Source organism: Marmota marmota, unplaced genomic scaffold (assembly GCF_001458135.2).
Source record: "Marmota marmota marmota unplaced genomic scaffold, marMar, whole genome shotgun sequence".
In the NCBI taxonomy this organism is placed as follows: domain Eukaryota; kingdom Metazoa; phylum Chordata; class Mammalia; order Rodentia; family Sciuridae; genus Marmota; species Marmota marmota.
In genome coordinates this window covers 37,022,257-37,041,395 of record NW_025999977.1, presented here as the reverse complement: position 1 = coordinate 37,041,395, position 19,139 = coordinate 37,022,257, and the positions used below count along the sequence as shown (strand labels likewise).

The 19,139-nt window shown below is 43.4% G+C and overlaps 1 long non-coding RNA gene across 1 annotated transcript in view; it reads left to right on the top strand.

The window, feature by feature from the left end:
* The first annotated feature begins 1,380 nt into the window (after window positions 1-1,380).
* LOC125617215 overlaps window positions 1,381-19,139 on the top strand; it is a 21,668-nt gene continuing 3,909 nt past the window's right edge. Inside the window, exons 1-3 of the long non-coding RNA XR_007348134.1 lie at window positions 1,381-1,391; window positions 2,524-2,533; window positions 5,596-5,601. This is a non-coding gene — a long non-coding RNA (uncharacterized LOC125617215). The remainder of the gene's footprint in view (window positions 1,392-2,523; window positions 2,534-5,595; window positions 5,602-19,139) is intronic.

The window sequence follows — 19,139 nt, the reverse complement described above, 5'->3', positions numbered from 1 at the left end:
CTGTCCTGGCCTTACCACTTTCTTATTGCAGAATCCTGAACAAGCTGCTTAACTCTAAGTCTGCTTTCTCAACACCAAAAGGGTGATGATAATAGAATTTAATTTATCAGGTGTCATAAGAATGAAAAATCCAACATCAAGAAGATTAGTTAATACCAATTCTGGTACATAATAACTATTTGGGAAATGATGGGTATTCTTTAGTAAATGTGACTTAACATCTGGCTGGTGGAGGGGTAGGGGAACTGGGTTAGGAGGGAGGCTGGGTCTCCTGAGGTAGGAACCAAGAACATTAATGGGCAGGGTAAAGGAGACAACCCAGGACAGTGAAGTAGGTCCCAACAGTGACCAAGAGAAAGTCCAGGGTGGGAAAAGTATGCTGTAAATATGGCCTGAAGAAACCAAGCGACTAGCAAAATGTGGCTGCTGCCATGCGTTGCCGTACCTATAAAGACAGAAGAATCCATCCAGAGAGAAATGCGCTCTGCCACTGATGGGGAACAGGTGGACTGGAAGGAAAGGAACCCCTGCCTCCTTCTGGTGTGGTGGCCGTGGTGGAGGGGACTGGAGCAGTACAGGTCCTTCTTGTGCCCTGGAGGGAGTATGTGTCAATCATGGAGCTTGCTCTGTCTCCTCCCATACTTCAGCACCCCTCAGGTTGTGCTCCTTTGGTGAACACCAGATCAGTGAAATCACAGTCCAAGGGTGGCCACTCTCTGTCCTTGCAACCTCAGAAGACACCTGGACCAGAGCCATATCCTGTCCTGGGACTTGAAACTCTGCCTGGGGTCAAAGGGGAGCACAGTCGTCATTGTTTTGTGTTACTATAGCGGGATGTCTACAGACCAGGTAACAATAGAAGTTTATTAGCTCCTGGTTCTGGTGCCTGGGAAGTCCAATATTAAGGTGCCAGCGTAAGGTGAGGACCCTCTGACTGCATCAGTCCATGACAGAAGGCAGAGGACCAGAGAGTGAGAAAGAGAGGGCCAAATTCACCTTAAAAACAAATCCACTCTCACAATAAGGAACCCACTCCCTCAATAACGACATAGACCCACTTCTCAGGCCCCACCTCCCAATATATTGCATTGGGGACTAAGTGTCCAACACATGGGCTTTCGTGGACACACCCAGTGCATATTGATTGAACAGCAGGATTTGGGATTGTTCTAACTACTTCCTTCTTCAACCATATCCCCTAATAAACTTTTTCTCAGGAATTTGAGTCAGAGGGCTTAAGTCAAGATGGAATGTGGGTAGGTGGAGCTTGGAGGAAGCTGTACTCCAGCTATCATCCTCTAGCTAACTTGGCAACCTCATGAAAAGCCCTACCTTCTCCCAAAAGGCAATGAATGGTAGGGTGGGACAGGCACAGATCAGTGGTGTTCAGAGTTGCTGCAGAATAGCTTGAAGACGAAGGAAGGACTTGGGCACACAGGTGGGGAGATGTTTCAATTGCCTGTTGAAGTCAAAGTGACTTACGGTGATGAGTGGACTTTGGGGAAGAAGAGGCAGGAGGCCAAGGACACAGGATGGACAAGTAAGGCCTGGTGGCAGTGCCAGCTTCGTTTGTGAGTCAGACACCTGAAAAGATGCTCTCAGTCCCAACAGGAGAGCCCCCGGGTACCCTAACGAAATGATCTCGGAGATGCAGGTGGGCCAGTGCGGCTTCTCCCTATGCATTCCTGGGTTCTCCTCTCTGTTCCCCAAGACAAAGAGCAAGAAAACTGACAAAAAGGGATGCCTGTGCTCATTTGGAGGAACAGAAAGAAAGGGCTGTCCTGTTGAGACCGTCTCATCTATAGCCAGTCTTGGGGGTGAATCCTCAGAAGATAAGAGGCCTTTGGAGAAGATGAAGGGGGAACCCTGAGGCCTGACTCAGCAGAAGGTCTGCCGCCCACTGATGCATTATCTATGAAAGACAATCAAAATAATTTCATGAATATGGATACTGGAGCCTTCACTGAGGGATTAAATGAGGAAGTTTAAGACTGCCAAGGATCACCGCATAAGAGCCATATCGGGACAGGCCTCAGGTGGATGGGCTGCAAGCTAGCTGGGGTGCGCCCGCTGTGATTACACAAAGCCAGCTCGAGTGGTCAGAGGAATATTTGTGCCTCCTTATAAGCCAGTGCCTCTGGGGAGGTGTGTGCAAGTCTATTAATATCTATTTTTATCAGCATTAGGGCCGTACTTACATCTTGAGAGGACAATCATTAGACAATGAACCAAACAGGAAGATAAGTACAGTGTGCTCAACTGCAAACAGCTGCCCCTGAAAAGAACAATCAAGCTTTATTCATTTCTTTTTCAGCTCATTATGTTAACCTTTTATTATACAAAACTTTCAATTCAGTTGTACAATGACCAGGAAAAAAATATATATTTGGGACAATTCACAAGCAATGTTTATCATACCTGCGAAAAGGGGGAAAAAAAACTAGAAGGAATTTGCTGATTCTCAGATCCTCATGGACAAGCTGATTGGTCCATCCAGGAACCTGTACTGCCCACTATAGAAAGCTAGTGTGCTGTCAAAGGACACAAGAGCAAGAGGGCTCTTTGGAGGGCTCCTTGGAGTGGAGGGGTTGCCTAGGAGAAAGGTGCCCTGCAGAGAGCTCTCAGCAGCAGTTCTCAAACACAGGTGCAGGGGATTCACCTGGGGAATTTGTGAAACAATGTGCATTCCCAGGCCTCATCCTAGAGATTCTGACTTAGTAATTTGGGGTTGGAGCCAGGGACTCCACAGGTTTAATAAGCATCCCAGGGGATACCTGGACTCACCCTGGTTGTGGCTGGTTCACTGTTCACTGGTTCACTGATCATCACATGCACAGGTCAGGAGAGAGGGCTCCCTTCTGTAGTGCTGGCCCTTGCACCCAGGAAGAGATCTTCTGTGGTATTCAGGGTCTGACCACCAGGGGTCAGAGCAAACTTGTGGAGTAGATTTTAAGAGACAATATTCGCTTTCTCTGACTGCTCATCTGTGCAGGTAAAGGACTCCTAATACTGACTGTACATTACAGTTACCTAGAAATGTTTGTTTGTTTGTTTTAAGGGCCCTTCCCCTGAGCAGTCATTAGAATCTTGAGAGTTGAGTGAGGTTACTCCAGGCATTATGGGCTAATTCTAATGTGGAGCTCAAACTGAGAATCACTACTTTTAGTGTCAATTTTTTTTTTTTTTTTGTCTCCTGGGTCCCTTCTCTCTTAACTTTGATGGTTGGGGACACCAGGTGAAGGATATGGAATAGACCCCAAGGAACTTCCCTTACTGTTGCCCTACATGCCCTGCCCCGCCCTGCCCTAAATGATCCCACCACCAAAACTCCTTCCATGACTTGGCCTTGTCAGCCAAAAAGGCCCACCGAAAGTAACTCCTCCCATGACCTGGCTCTTGTGCCCCTTCAGTGCTGAATAAAGCATCGCTGGTCTGTGAGGTCGGCCTCCATTTTCTTTTTCTTTTTGTATTCTCTTTCATGTGCTTTCACCAGGAGCTCTGGGCTGGAACTGTTACTGAATGCTCGGTCCTTGTTCCCGATGCCAACTCATGCCAATTTGATAATGAATGATAGCACTTATTGGTTAAATCTATATGAACTTTCATTTTATAAAATTTTGCAGAACATTTAGATAAAGCTCAGAAAAACATTTTAAATTTTAGATGTATACGTATCTCTAGTCACATATATTTAGGTTGTTCTTGAAAATCAAACTGGGTCAAAATTTTTAACTCATCTGTTTCTCTGACAAAGAAAAATCCTAAAAGTAATGGACATCACCCTTTCATAAATATTTTATAGCTCTCAAGTCTTGCACAAATTAGGACTCATTCGTGTGAGTGTTTTTGTTTTTTTTTTTTAGACAGGCACAACAAGATATCTGGCAAAGCTGACTCAATTCACATTTTAAACAACCGTCTAGAAGAGAATTAATCCCCATTAATGCCTCTTTCTTAAGGGGCTATTTTTCTTCCCTGGGACTGAGAAACTAATGTGACTCGATTTTTTTTTTTTTTAAAGAGAGAGAGAGAGAGAATTTTAATATTTATTTTTTAGTTTTTGGCGGACACAACATCTTTATTTGTATGTGGTGCTGAGGATCGAACCCAGGCCGCACACATGCCAGGCGAGCATGCTATCTCTTGAGCCACATCCCAAGCCCTGTGACTTCATTTTTGAGAAAACAGCCTCTACCTCAGAGCAAAGCCTGTCCAAGGAAGGGGGTGTGACCCTTGTCCTTGGAAAAACCCACCCTGCTGAGTTGTTTGTCTGCAAATAACAGGAGAGATCTGTGGCCCCAGGTGTCCCTGACTCAGTTAGGCTAGGTGAGGATTCATAGCAACCAACTCCCCTAGCAACCACCAATCAGCATGAGACAGGGAAAATACCTGGGATGCCAGATGACCCCCCAGTAGTTTATGGTGGTTGATAACATGTTGGGAAACCATGTAGTTTAGCATGTACACCCCTCGTCGCATAAACCAATCAGTTCAAAGGAACCCCCTTCTTGTACTAGCCAATCACCCCTACCCAACTTGTTCCCGCCATTGAATGTGCTAATCAATGTTAAGAGTTGTTGTTTGATTTTCCCGCGGTTTGGAATGATTTGCTGTGTGATGTTGTGACGCATAGAGTATCCCCCCAAAACCTATAAAATCTCACTGAACAAAGGACCGGGACTCACTCCCTGGGACCATTGTGTCGGGAACAGTTATGAGTCCAGGCTCGAGTTTGCAATAAAGACTCTTGTGGGATTGCATCGGATTCGGCTCCTGGAGGTCTACTGGGGCCCCAGGAATCTGGCATAACAGGACAAGTTAGTTCCTCCTAAAACAAATCTTGGTTAGGATGACATTGGTCACCTTACTCAGGGTCCCTTTGGCCTAAAAGGTCTTACTCACTCCTAGGAGACCTCTGTCTTCCCCTGGAAGGCACTTCAAATGAAGTTGTTGCTTTTAGGGTGAGAATGTTATCTGTACATTTAATTTACACAACCAATTTTGTCCCAGGAGAAGGAATCAACAGTCTGCCATATTTAAAAACTTGTGCCTTAATCTTTTTTCCTTCCAGTTTGCACTCAAGGGGTTTGAGCACAGGGCATTGTTATTTGACCAGTCTCCTTTATCATCATCATAATGTCATCAACTTTAAATGAGTTCCCCACTGTCAGTTGTACCCAGAGATTCTCTTTATATATCTTTATATTTAGGGCACACTGTCTAATGAAGGTCACATTGACCATACAGAGATTGTTAGGGACCTCTGTCTGCAGAAATCATCAGGGCCAAGACACAGACACTTGCATAGATGGGGATTGAGTAGGCCCTTGTATTTTAGCTCTGTGGGCAACAGGAAGGGCTGCACCCGGAAGTGTCCCCTAGCCAATTGGGGCTTCCTGTCAGATCTTAAAGGGGGAAATTATTTTGTCCCAGGGTTATAACTTAATAGTCCTGGGACTCATTGCCCCGTTCCTTGTGACTAGCAGCTTTCATATTCCACCTCCATTAAGATAGGCTAGTTAATCATCAGACAAGGAGTGAAATGGCCCCAGATAAGGCTTGGTTCCAATGTAAAGGCAACCCTGTGAGGTGAAGCTTCCAGTTCACTGCTTTGTCTCAGAGGGGCAGGGAGAATGGAAGTGGGGGTGGATCCAAATGGAGGTTACAAAAAACAGAGACTTAAGGACTAATAAAAGCACACAGTTAAATAGAAAGTCATAGGTCAAATCACTAGCCTAGGTGCCTTCCCAACATCTGTATAGCATAGATTCCAACGATCACCCCCAACACTATTGGGTCTGTTCAGCATGGACTCTGACCAATGCCTTTACCCAGAAGCATTACGTCTCCAGACTAGTGTACTCAAGTGGAAAAGCTTTCTGCTGGTTTCCCCCTCACATCATGGGGAGTTCCGTCTATTTTTGTTTCTCATTTAAAACTAATGTATTTATTTTATTTTTGTCCTCTTCCACCTTTGGTGGATTTCATTCTTTGAATCCATGAGATAAGAACCCAGAAAGAAACCAGTGAGGCCTACAGCCCACATAGATTTCATTTGTCTGCAGAAGTGGCAAACTGAGCCTTGTTCTCAAACTCTGATTTTATTCCCATGGGCAAAGAATGTCTGGAAAGCAGGGTAGAGGCCAGGTCCTCTTTACCCATTTCTCTATAGACCAGGCAGTTTCCCTGGGATTTTTCCCCCCTTATCCCAGGACTGGTGTCCCTGACCCACAGCAGGATGATTTGCAGTTGCATGGGGCCAGGATGAGAAGCAGTGCTTAGACTGTCAGCACCGGGTTGAAAGGAATAAAAAAATAAATAAATAAAAATTTAAAATCTTCTTTTTGTGACCTGCTATGCTCACACATTAGAGGCAGCACCTTTTTGCATCCAAATTGGTATTTTGACTGTTTAGACTCCTTATTATGTAATTGCATATGTTCCTGTACATTCAGAATCTTTCACTTATTCGATCTCTGACAGACCAAATCCCAACTGCAAGATTGTACAATAATTCAGAAAACCATTCAAAGACGAGGTTGTTACAGTAAAACATCATATTTTTCTTAGATAGGTTTATACCTATAGGTGACCCATTGGGCCAAGATCTTTCCCAAGAAAACAAACTATAGACTCAACACAGTATTGCCCATGTCTTAAAGGGCCAGAAACAGATACAAACAAAAATCAGAAAGACAGACTGAGAGGATCCCCAACCATGTCCAACAGATGGGAACCTTTAAAACAGACCAGATAGGGGAAAATCCCCCGAAGCTCCCAACTCCCACTTAACCATGACTTCTACACCACAGACACCACAGATATCCCAAAAGGGGAATCAGACATGTGGAATCAAGAGTCTTGGCTTACTGAATGGCCAAGGTGTCCCAATTTTAGTGTATTCAGTTTCCTTTTTCTCAAAGTAGACCAAGATGGACCAATCCATATAGTTCAGGGAAGGAAGGCAGGAGAGTTCCCCTAAGCAAAAGGGGCTTCTGCAGCTGCTGCGACAGTCCTCAGTCCCTTCCTTTACTCATGGGAATAGCTCCTCTGGTTCAACCCAAGGCACACTCGGCCATCTCCTGACTTTCCAGCAGTCAGCTCTCAAGAAGTTGCCCTTACATCCTGAGCGTGGAAGTGTGGTTGCCTTCCACACTTGCCCGGCCTGCCCAAGAAAGCCCAGTGGAGCTGCTCTCAGGTCCCATCTGGGTGCTAATTTTGTTACCGAAAGCTTGGTCCTTGTCCCTGATGCCAATTCGTGCCAATTTAATAATGAGAACACGGTTTTGAGAAAAAGGAAAAAGAAGTTTTTTTGCTTTGCCAGCAAAGGAGAAACCCAGGGGACTCCTGTCCCAGAGACTGTGATTCTGCCCATCAGGGAGGAGAGAGGGCTTTTAAAGGAGCTCCTCAAAGTCTCCATTCCAGGTGTGCCCTGACTGGGGGCCCCAGGTGTCCCCACAAGTGTGTCCAAATTCACTTCTTAGATTCTCTGGCAGATATCTCCTTCCTGTGGTGGATGTGTTCAAGGACAATTAACTAGGGGAAGAGAAGATAACATTGTCTCCCTAATCTTGTTAGGGAGGGGGAGAGGGGAGAGGAAGGAACATGTCCTTTAAAAATAAGCCTCAGAGCAAGGAGGGCTATATTCAAAAGGTAAAGTGGACCACTGTTACAGAACCACACCCTCTAGCTGCCCAAAAGCACTCAGCCACCCCATGGAGGCCTGCTCTTCCTCAAAGCCTCAAGATCTCTCTTCTCCCCGCTTCCCTGGAGCTGTGAGTCCTGGGGAAGATGTGCATTTACAGGGTCCCTGAGGGAAGATGTGCATTTCTATGGCCCCTAGTTTGGCATGTAGATGCCTAGTGGTCTCATGGTCTTAGTCAAGTCCCTGGAAACAAACACTGAGCAGGAGGTTCGCATGCAGAGGATTTACTGGGAAGCTTTGTTGGGAGCAGCTCCTGTGCAGGAAGGAAGGCAGACAGACAGACTGAGGGACTGGGTAGAAGCAATGACTGAGTCCATTGCAGCTTTAGGGTCTGGAAGGGTCCTTGAAATCATCCCATTCTGAGGCCAGAGGGAAGGGCTGCTAAATCCCCCACCTGGACTGGTAACTGAGGCTGACTGCCTAAGGGAGGGGGCTTGACCTTAGATAAGGTAGTTCTCTTCAGTGAAGGGTAATCAAGGGCGATGTCTGCAGAGGGACGTCATGGGAAGCCATCAGTTGTCAACACACCTCAGTCCTGAACGGGGATGTACCTGTCACACCCCATCATCCACCACACCACCCAGGTCCTGGTCTCTTTATTCTTTGAGACAAGTTGCCAGTATAAATGAATGTCTAATTAGCTGCCCTGAGGAAGGGAGGCTTTTTGGTGACCTTGAGAGGCAATTTGGGTACAGTGGAAAAACTTTTGGATTTGGATTGAAATCCTAGCTTGGCTACTTCCTGAATTGAACATCTTAGACAATTCACCTAAAATCTCCAAGGTTAAGTTATCCTTAAAATAGGGTCATGAATGGGTACCTTGCAGAGTCTCTGAGGATTAAATATGCTGGTGTAGGCAGCATCTCAGGCACTGGGGTGCCCCCTAGGTGGGTTTTGTTCCCTTGGGGCACTCTCTTCCTGTCTGATCCTGCAGGATACTTGGACAGGACTAAGCCACTTATCTTCAATTCCTGCCAATTGTCCTGGTGGCCAAGAAGCTGAGAGAATGTTGTGCGTGTTTGTTCTTGGACAAGAGTCTAAGGTTTTTTCTCAGGTTTCTACTTTCTCCCTGGAAGAAAGTAAAAATTGAACCCAGGGCACTCTATCACTGAGCTATATCACCAGTCCTTTTTTCATTTTATTTTGAGACAGGGTCTTGCTAAGTTGCTGAGGGTCTTGATAAGTTGCCAAGCCTAGCCTTGAACTTTCCGTCCTCCTTCCTGCCTCAGCCTCCCAAGTCTCTGAGATTACAGATGTGCGCCACCATGCCCAGCCAGATTTCTACTTCTGTTGCTGAACTATAAAGAATTGCCCAGACCAATTTCCCTTTAGGTGGCAGGAAGATTTGCAATTTGAGGAAAATGATGTAATGGCAAACAAGACCTCCCTACCACCCACCCACCACCCTCCCCAACCTGAATAAATCCCAAAGTCAATATGGAGGCCAACTACAGGTTGTCAGTCTCTCATATATAATATCATTTAGGAGACTGATTAACAACCAGCCTTGGCAAAATGCTGTGAGCATATCAAGTGCCAAAAAAAAATTGGGTTCTCAAAATAATATACTCAATATGATCTCAACTATGTTATATAATGTTTAGAAAATCTCTGGAAGCAAAAAATGCCAAGATGTCACAATAATTGCCTCTGTGTAGTAAGAGTGTAGCTGATTTTTTTTTTCATGCCTTCTTTACCCATTTCTATGGTTCTCTATTATTCCACATCCAGAGGCACATCAGGGAGGAACACATGCCACTTCCTCCTGCCAGTTTCTCCTGCAGATGGCAGTGGCCTTCAGGGTTGGGGGATGTGAAGCTGGATGTCCTCCCCACTTAAAATGCTTCTGTGTACAGATGTAAGCAAAACATACCCTTGTGCTAATCACCATTGCCAGTGTTTTCCAAGAGCTGCATTGTCAGTTGAAGGCCACCCGCTGAGTGGGGTGGATTTCAGGATAATTTTATCATCAGGGACATTTGCTTTTTCTGCCTGAGCAGATTTCCTGGTGAGATAAAGAGGGGAGACTGCACTCAGGTGCCAGGGCTGAGGTTGAAGGATTGAGGAGGCTGGCCTGCCGTGTCTTAGGAGTTGGGGGCGGTCAATAGCTCAGAGGGGCACCCAGAGGCTCATCGTGGTGATGGAGAGGGTTTGTTGGGTACTGATGAGTCCTGTCTGTCTTCAGATCATCCCTCCTATGATTATTGCCTGCCCTTTCAGTTCCATGAACCTTGTCTTGGGCCCTTTGGGGACATGCTCCATGTCACTAGTTTCAAGTGTTTTTCAAATGTTTTATCCATTACTGAGAGAATCCTTAGTAAAGAGACAGGAAGTCTTGATGAAGGAGAAGAGCAATTTTAAACTTGAGAGATTTTAGAGACAGAAGACAGTCTTCACATCATCTTGTCCTCTCCTTCATTTTACAGGGTGAGACCTGAAGCCCAGAGAGGCTAATAATAAGCTTGGATTTGACCTGGGTGAATCCAGATGGGAGATTCTGCAACTCCAAGCTATCGGTATATATTATGGGTTGAACTGTGCTCCCTTCTCCTCCTCCACCAAAATCAAGTATGTGGGAGCCCCAACCCCTAGTACCTCCACAGGTGAACTTATTTGGAATAAGGGTCTTTAAAGAGCTAACCAAGTTAAAGTGAGGTCATCAGGATAATCCAGTACATCGGTGGCTTTGGGGTCATCCATTTTACACACAGACACAAGCTTGCACACAGGCAAATGTTATGTGAAGACTGAAGTTAAAGTTGCCGCAAACTTCTTATCAGAAGCTAGGAGAGAAGCCTAGAATGCCTTCCCTACAACCTTCAGAGGGAGCATGGCCCTGCCAATACTTAGATCTCAGACTGCTAAGTTCCATCAGGGTGAGACAATGATCTTATGTTGTTTAAGTCACTCAGTTTGTGGTACCTTCTTACAGTCACCCTCTGAAATTCATATAAAAGATTTGTCAGAGGGAGAATTTATAACATTGGCTCTATTGGAGAAAGCAAATCTATGAATTCAGTGATCTCTGACAACCTTGTACTTCATGTTGTTTAATAAATGAGATTGGAAACTTCATAGATGAATTAGATCATTAGGAAGATAGTTTTTTTTTTTTAATTTTTTTTTTAATATTTATTTATTTATTTATTTATTTTTAGTTCTCGGCGGACACAACATCTTTGTTGGTATGTGGTGCTGAGGATCGAACCCGGGCCGCACGCATGCCAGGCGAGCGCGCTACCGCTTGAGCCACATCCCCAGCCCATTAGGAAGATAGTTGAAAAGCTGGTTGCTACCCAAGGACCTGAGGAAGCAAACATGATCGTTTGGGACAACTTGGACAGAGCCAGGCTGTCCTGGCTCCACCGAAAGAGGCTGTTTCTCAACCAGGAGAGAAGAACTCAGGCCAGGGTAGTGACATAAAATCAAGATTGAATCGTTTTTTTCGTTCCTTCTTGAATTTCAAAGACAGGTGTCATTCAGAGATTTGAAAAAGCTCCCAACTGCCATTACCTACAGAATCAATCTGGATCAGCTGAACTCAGTGACAGGATAGGGCAGCGTGAGAGACAGGAGAGAAGCTTCAGGAAAGCAGGTGTAGTGCAAGGAATATAGTTCCTCTCCCCATTTCAGTTGTTTTTTTCTTGAATCCCTTCAGTTCAACTCTTCAGTTCTTTTTATTAGTGAGAATTGGAGGTTAGAGGTGTCCTGCTGTCAGACACTATCTGGTCCCGTCAGGTCTCAGCAAGAGGGGTCCTGGCCATCTCTGCTTTTTCTCCTTTCCTTCCTGAGCCTCCTGTTGCATCTGTAGCCCACACAACAGCAAAGGGACCCTGGAATAGAGACTGCCTTGCCAGCAGACACTACGTCTCCAGAAAAGTGGTCTGAAATCGTAATCTGTCGACATATTGCCAAGCACAGTGATTTAGCTAGCACAGTTTTATATCACCACGGTGGAAAAAAATTAACNATGCTCAATGTCATGAGTCTTTAGAGAAATGCAACCAAAATTACAATGAGATACCACCTCACTCTGATTAAGATAACTGTTACCTGAACCTCTCTTTCTCTCTCTCTCTCTCTCTCTCTCTCTCTCACACACACACACACACACACACACACACACACACATACACCAGAAAATAACAAGTGTTGTGGGGATCTGGAGGAATTGGAACATTTGTGCACTGCTAACCCCATGAAAGATGGTACAGCCAGTATTGGAAACTCCATGGCAGTTCCTTAAAAGAATAATGATAGAAATACCATACAACCTAGCAATTTCACTTCTAGGTATATGCCCCAAAGAATTAAAAGCAGAGACTCAAATAGATATTGAGCCTATATTAATAGCAGTATTATTCACAATATGATAAAGCTGGAAGCAATTCTGGTAGCTATTGATGGGTGAATAGGTAAGCAAAATGTAGTCTATCAATGAGATGGAATATTACTCAGCCTCAGAAAGGAGATTCTGACTGTTGCTACAACATGGGTGAACTTTGGGTCTTGCTGAGTGAAATAGGTCAGTCACAAAAAGAACAGATACTGTATAATTTCACTTAAATGAGATACCTAGAGCAGTAAAGTTCGTGTTACATATATGTGACCACAATAATAAAAACATAGCCGCTCTGTTTGAATTTTAAATCTTTGGTATTTGGGCTTCCAAATAAGTTGTTTTCTCCTTGCTTTTCTCCTATTCTAAATATGCAGCTCTTGAAGTGCCTAAGAGAAATATGAAGGAAATCAAGAGTTAAAGCTCAGAAACATCTGGACTCCAGGGTCCATTAGTTCAAACTCTGGTCTTCAGAGTTCAGAACCCTCAGCAGAGCTTTTGCTGCCTAGGCCTGTCGCCATCTGGTACATGTCATCCCAAACTGAAACCGGGAACCTCTGTTCTCCACCCTGTTCCTTCCCTCCTCCATTGATGGTTACTAAATATAACATTTTATTTTTTCCAAGTTACAAAACCATATAAACAACTATAAATAAATAAAACTTGTTCTGAAGAATTCACTATCTAATGTGAATTGCAAGTCTATTGCAGGACTAACCTTAGAATGCAAATAGCCTGCATCTTAAAAGCAAGCCCTTCCTATTCCTGAGAACCCTTGATTTACCTCCATATAGTTTAATGCTCTTAACTGGGATCACTATATCGATTGCAGGGGGCCCTTCAAGGATTAGCAGCATTTAAAGCTGCTATTTTTCCTTATTGTTCCTGAGATAAAATTGGATATGGACTATGGGACAGAGGGTACTTTCTCTTGGTTTCACAATCTTAGGTGAGAGTGAAGATTCTAGAAGATTTGATGTCAAAGTTTTTTATTGATGTATTTCTTATTTTTAAGGACTGAGTCTAAACTGATGACCCCCAAAACCTGTGATCTATTCACATAAACTCTTTGGAAGAAAACTATTTAATTTGAAAAGATTTTGTAAGATAGACTGAATTTGGATGCAGCCTGCAAATTGGTCTATTATGTTACAATGGAGATATAATGTTCAGATTTCCCAGTGGGCAATGTTCCATTTCTGAAACTTCTTTTAAAATGTTTCTTAATCTAGTTGGTCCTAGGGATAATAATATGCAGATAATAAGATTCAATCCTGGTTAATATGCAGTGCTGTCCCCTTCCAAGTGTTTTACTATTTTTGTGTGTGTGTGTGTGTGTGTGTGTGTTGATACTGGGTGTTTGGAGGTTGTCTGCATGAATAATTCCTGAAATGGAGTCTATCAATGATAACTTGGTTTTGGAGAGCACTAATTTAAAGGGAAGTTGCATTTCAGGGACGTAGACTCAGCACTATTTGTAAAATTTATCCTGGAATTTGTTTTTCTCTGCATATAGGTTCTCTGATTGTATGCATATTGATGTATAATAACTGGATTGGAAAGAGTTTAGATGAGATAGGTCAAGTGGGATCAGTCAGGGGAAGCTTCCACGAGGAGTCAAAAAAACACAAAATCGGTGATTCCAGAAGAAGAGAGAGACATGGTTTGTCAGGGAAGGAAAGGGGAGCACTTTTTAGAAAGTCTGAAGGTCCATGGATAAGGGGTAAGAAATTAATTTTCCCAAATCAAATAGTGTCTGAAGGTAGGTAAAGCATACGATGAGCTCTCAGAAGAATGAAATGAAACCATTACAATTAATTTTATTAAGACTGAAGTATGGCAGATACACTTAGTTTGTCAGCATTAGGTAGATGCACATACAGTTATGCAAAAGGAAAAAAGAACCTTGGATGGAAAAAAGAACATAGATGAACCTTGAAGGCATGATGCAAGTCACAGAAAGGCAAGAAAAGAAAAGAAACAATCAGCTAGGACTTGCAGAACAAACTTTTTTTTTTTCATAGACATCAGGGTGATAAGTTATTTTCCCCCATTTGTTTTTAAATTTTCATTACCTATTGTATTGTCTCATATATATGTATATGGTTGGTGATACAGTTGGAAGTGGTTGGGCAGAGTCTTTGAGTTCTAAAAACCCAAATTAAAAAAAAATTGCAGATATTTGGTTGACTTTATATTCTTTTTAAAAATTAATTAATTAATTTTAATTAGGTATATATGACATCAGAATGCATGTTGATTTGCACAGCTTTACATTTCTATGGTTATACACAATGTATAGTCACACCATATGTTCACTCATACATGTTCCTAGGGTAATGATGTCCATCTCATTCTACCATCTTTCCTTCCTCCATGCAGCCTTCCTCCCCTCCCTCCTCTTTACCCAAAGTTTCTCCATTTTCCCCCATGGCTTCCCCATCCCTGTTATGGATCAGCATTCACTTATCAGAGAGAACATTTGGCCTTTGGTTTTGGGGGATTGGCTTATTTTGCTTAGCATGGTATTCTATAACTTTCCATAGTGGAAATTTTTTCTTTAATTTTAATTTTAAAGGGTAATATACATGCTTTATGGACAGTTTGAAAAAAATACAGAAAAATCTGTAGAAGAAAATAAGTTACTCATAATACCACCACTCACAGGGCCAGTGTTTACATTTTGAAATAATTCTGGCCAATCTTCTTTCTTTATATCACATTACATGCATGGGTTTACCTGATTGTATTTTTGTTTTTTAAACAGATTTATGGAAAACAGAATGGTATTTCCACCAACATTAAATAAAGGATTATCAGATGACCCAGCCATTCCATTTCTGGGTGTATACCCAAAAGGATTAAAAGCAGGGATTCAAAGATGTGAGTACATACATGTTCATAGCAGCGTTGTTCATGATAGCCAGTGTGGAAACTCAAACGTCCACCTATGGATGAATGGATAAACAAAACACGATGTATAGATAGTAGAATGTTCTAACATGGATGAAACTTGAAGACATTATTTAGCTGAAATAAACAAGTCACAGAAAGGCAAATTCTATGCAATTCCACTTACCTGAGACACCTAGGGTATTCAAAATGACAGAAAGTGGAATGGTGATTGACAAGTGGTAGGAAAGGGAGGGGAGTTTATACTTACTAGGCATTTGGTTTCAGTCTTACTGGATGAAAAGGATTCAGGGATGAATTTTGGCCATGATTGTACAACCATGTGACTGTCCCTGTCCACTGAACTGTATGGACACTTAATTGAGGGTTACAATAGTAATTTTAATAGTATATTTTACCACCTTTAAAAAATATTTTCACTTGATTTGACTTAAAATCCTGTTTACTCTACGGCACCAGACAATATGATATGGTTGGTGATATAGTTGGAAGGGGTTGGGCCCAATCATGGAAAGCTTGGACAGCCAGGCTGAGCTCTTTGGTAAGAACCTTAGGGAAGAGCCATGGGTCAGCTGAATTGTAGAATGCGTCCTCAGTCAGGTTCAGGATGCAGGAGAAGGGACCCAGAAGTTATCAAAGCCTCTGAGTCCTGTATGCTGGACATCAGCCTCCACGTTCACAGCTAAGGAGACAATGACCCAGAGGAGTTCTTTGGCCCATGTCCCAGTGCTGGCAGAGACCTGTCAGCACTCAGATGTATCTGACCCCATATCACTGCCCCTTCATTCCACGCTACCGTTAGGTATTAAAATGAAATAAATGGTTAGATAGAAGAAAAGAACAGAGAGGATGGGGAGAAAGTTGAAGGGAGAACCAGTAGACGAAGACGAGACTCGACGCCGCAAACGAGAACAAACTTTTAAATAAGGCCCTGAGTTTGCATTGAACTTTTGACAATTACGGTTTGTCAGCATGGTAACTGATTCATAATTATTTTATGGGAGTTTAGCAACTCTATATGTAACTGGCGCAGAGCAGTTGCAGAGCTCTTAATCCTGAATGTTTATTACCCACCATTCAATAAATAGCTTAATATATCTAAAGAAGTCCAATTTATGGGGATGTTATGGCAAGCTATTCAAATTCCAAGCAATTGCAATAAAACCATGTCTATTGAGGGTAAAGCTGTTTTTTTTTTTTTAAATTTGATATTGGAGAATGACTGAAACTAGACATTCCTTTGAGCTATTCTTTGCTCCTTATCTAGGCCACAGAGGCTGGGGCAAGACAGCAGCCAGTGGCTGTCTTAGGTTGTTGTCTCCCAAGGAGATGGAGAGAGACTGAGACACAAGCTCATCATTTCCCGTCTTGCCTCAAGATCTGGGTTCTTGGCAACAGTGACATTTCGAGGCTTACCTAGGACCCTGCTGTGGTTGAGTATGCCATAGCCAAGCTTGGGTAGACATTGAGCATTTTCTAGAAGGTGAATGATTTGGGAAGAGCCAGAAGCAGTGAGTTTTCTTCTCATAGGTTTTTTTCAAGGTCACAGACTTATCTGTTCACTGCCAGGATCTTAGTGCTGCCACACAGGGGGTTATAGAATTAGAAAAGAGGAAGAAAACTCCTGCACACACACACACACACACTTAATCGTGTTCCTTACTGCTTGACCCATGGATTTCCCTCTATGACCTGACTCTTGGTCTTCCTGGTGGGAGATGACTGCACCTGGAGAGAGAGTCAGGTGGAAAAGGCACGGGGCTCAAGGGGTCAGCTGAACTCCCCTAGCCTTGGTTCACAGCCTGACTGTGTGGCCTGGACAAGTTCCTTCAACTGCTGTGTTCCAGTTTCCCTTTGTAGTTCTGATGCTCCACAGTTCTGTGATTCAATTCAAAGGTGAGTTGAAGAGGCTCTTGTCTGTGAACTGGCTGCATGTCCTCAAGGGTAGACATCTGACTCCACTTTCTTCCAGCTCAAGTATTTATTGAGAACCTACTGATTTCCCAGGAAGTTCAGTGTTGAAACTATGCATGAGTAAGACACAATTTCTTCCTTCCTAAGAGTTCAACTCTAGTGAAGTACCTAATCCAAAAATCGTCATACAGGGAGGTAAATGCTAAACTGGCATTTTTGAGGAAAATGTTTTAGGTCTACAGAGGAAGGAAAGCCACTTATCTTGAGTTGGGGCAGGTGTATTTAGGTCAGCCTTCATGGAGCATTGATATTTGAACTAGGGCTTGAAGGGCAAGTAGACCCAGAAACTAGGGTCAGAGCACCTCAGGTAAAGGAACCAGCTGAGGCAAAAAAAGGATGGAAAGGGACCCTTTCACCTGCTCTGTGCAGACATGTGGGGCCCTGTGTGTACAGCAGTCAATAAGACAGAGTCTCAGATTTCATGGGGTTTGCAGCAAACAGATAGGAATAGGTATGAAACAGTTACACGCAACTATGCACAAGGTGGTCTTAGGAAATGCAGAAGCCTATGTCTCTGCAGCATGTGGTGTAGGGTGGGGAGAAACCAGACCTGAACTGGAAAAGATACAAACTCAACACACTGTGGAGGGTCTCTCATGTGGTGCTAAGGCCTCTATGTTTTGTTCTTTAGGTAACTGGAGTTGACAATTTTTTTTTTCAAAGTGGGAAAACATTACCAGATTTATATTTTAGAGCTAAAACAAGAACTAAAGCCAAGTGAAGAACACATTAGAAAGAGACTGGTTGCTGAGAAAGCAATTAGAATGTTATTACTGTAATCTAAGAGAAAAGATGATGAGATTGGTGTAGTACCACATCAGTGGAATGGAGGCAAGCAGAGAAATCTGAAGGGCATTTCAGAGGCAAGAGCAAGACTTGGTGACATGGGCAGTGGGCAAGAGTTAGGGATGAAACCATCTGCACATCAAGTAACTTGGGAAATGTTTACACCATTCTTTTTTCCCCCCCCAATTTTTGAAACAACAACAACAAAATTATTTCTCACAGTTGTCAAGGTTGAGAAGTCCAAGATCAAGGACAAGTGGATTCAGTGTCTAGTGGGGGTTGCTCCTTATAAATGGTGCCTCTTGTGGGCTTTCCTCACACCAAGGAAGAGGAAAGGAATTCTCTGGGGACCCGTGTGTGTTTGGGTGTGTGTGTGCGCGCGCGCGTGCACATGTGCATATTTTCTTTATTTCTTCTTCCAACATTTTTTATTGGTGCATTATAGTTGTATATAATGATGGGATTTGTTGTTATCTACTCGTACATGAACACAATATAACAATTACACTATTCTTAACCATAAGGGATACAGAGGAAGCAGAATGAAAGGCAAAGTCTACAGGTGAATTTGAGGTGCCTAAGGGACAGGGAGTAAGTTCATAGTATGTCAGCTCAGAATTCATAGATAGGCCTGGGCTGGGGCTGGTGATTGGAGAATCTTCAATGTAGATATTTACATTGAAGCCTTGGGAATGCATGAGACCACTCAATGGAGAGGATGGCTAAGCCACACTGAAGAGAGTCCCATAGAAGGGGACAAGTGAAGAAATTGAGAATGAGCTCTTTAGGAGAATGATGTCCCAGAATCAGGGAGGAAATAGAAGCATAAATGGGCTTAACTGGGGAAATACTGCCTAAAGGTTGACAAAACCAGGGAGAGGAAGAGGGTCCACTCAATAAGTGGTTAATAAGAAAGCTGCTGGGATGCTGGGTGTACTCATTTTGTTGATACAGTAGGACAAGAAGGCATTTTGTAAAAGGCCACAAGGGACAATATTCCGGAAAGTAGAGAGAGAAGAACACTCTGGAAGAGTATTCCAGCAATAAAGGACCTCAGATATTTGGGCACTACAGTCCTAGCATCTATTCACTCATTCAATAATTATTTTTTGTCCTTAGGCATTCTAGGCACTTGCCGGGGTCGTCGGAGGGTTTAGTAAAATATAACTAGTCCTAGACAGGCTGGTACACACCTGTAATCTCAGCAACTTGGGAGGCTGAGGATTGTAAGTTTGAGGCTGGCCTCAGCAATTTAGCAAGGCCCTAAGCAAATTAGTGAGACCCTGTCTCAAAATATAAAACAAAACGGGCTGGGGGGCCGCAGCGCTGCTGCTCTGTCTGTTGGAGTCCTCGCAACTGTCTCCGCGCTGCGCGAGCCTCGAGCCTCGCTCGTCCACTCGTAGAGTGGTCGGCGTCTCGTCC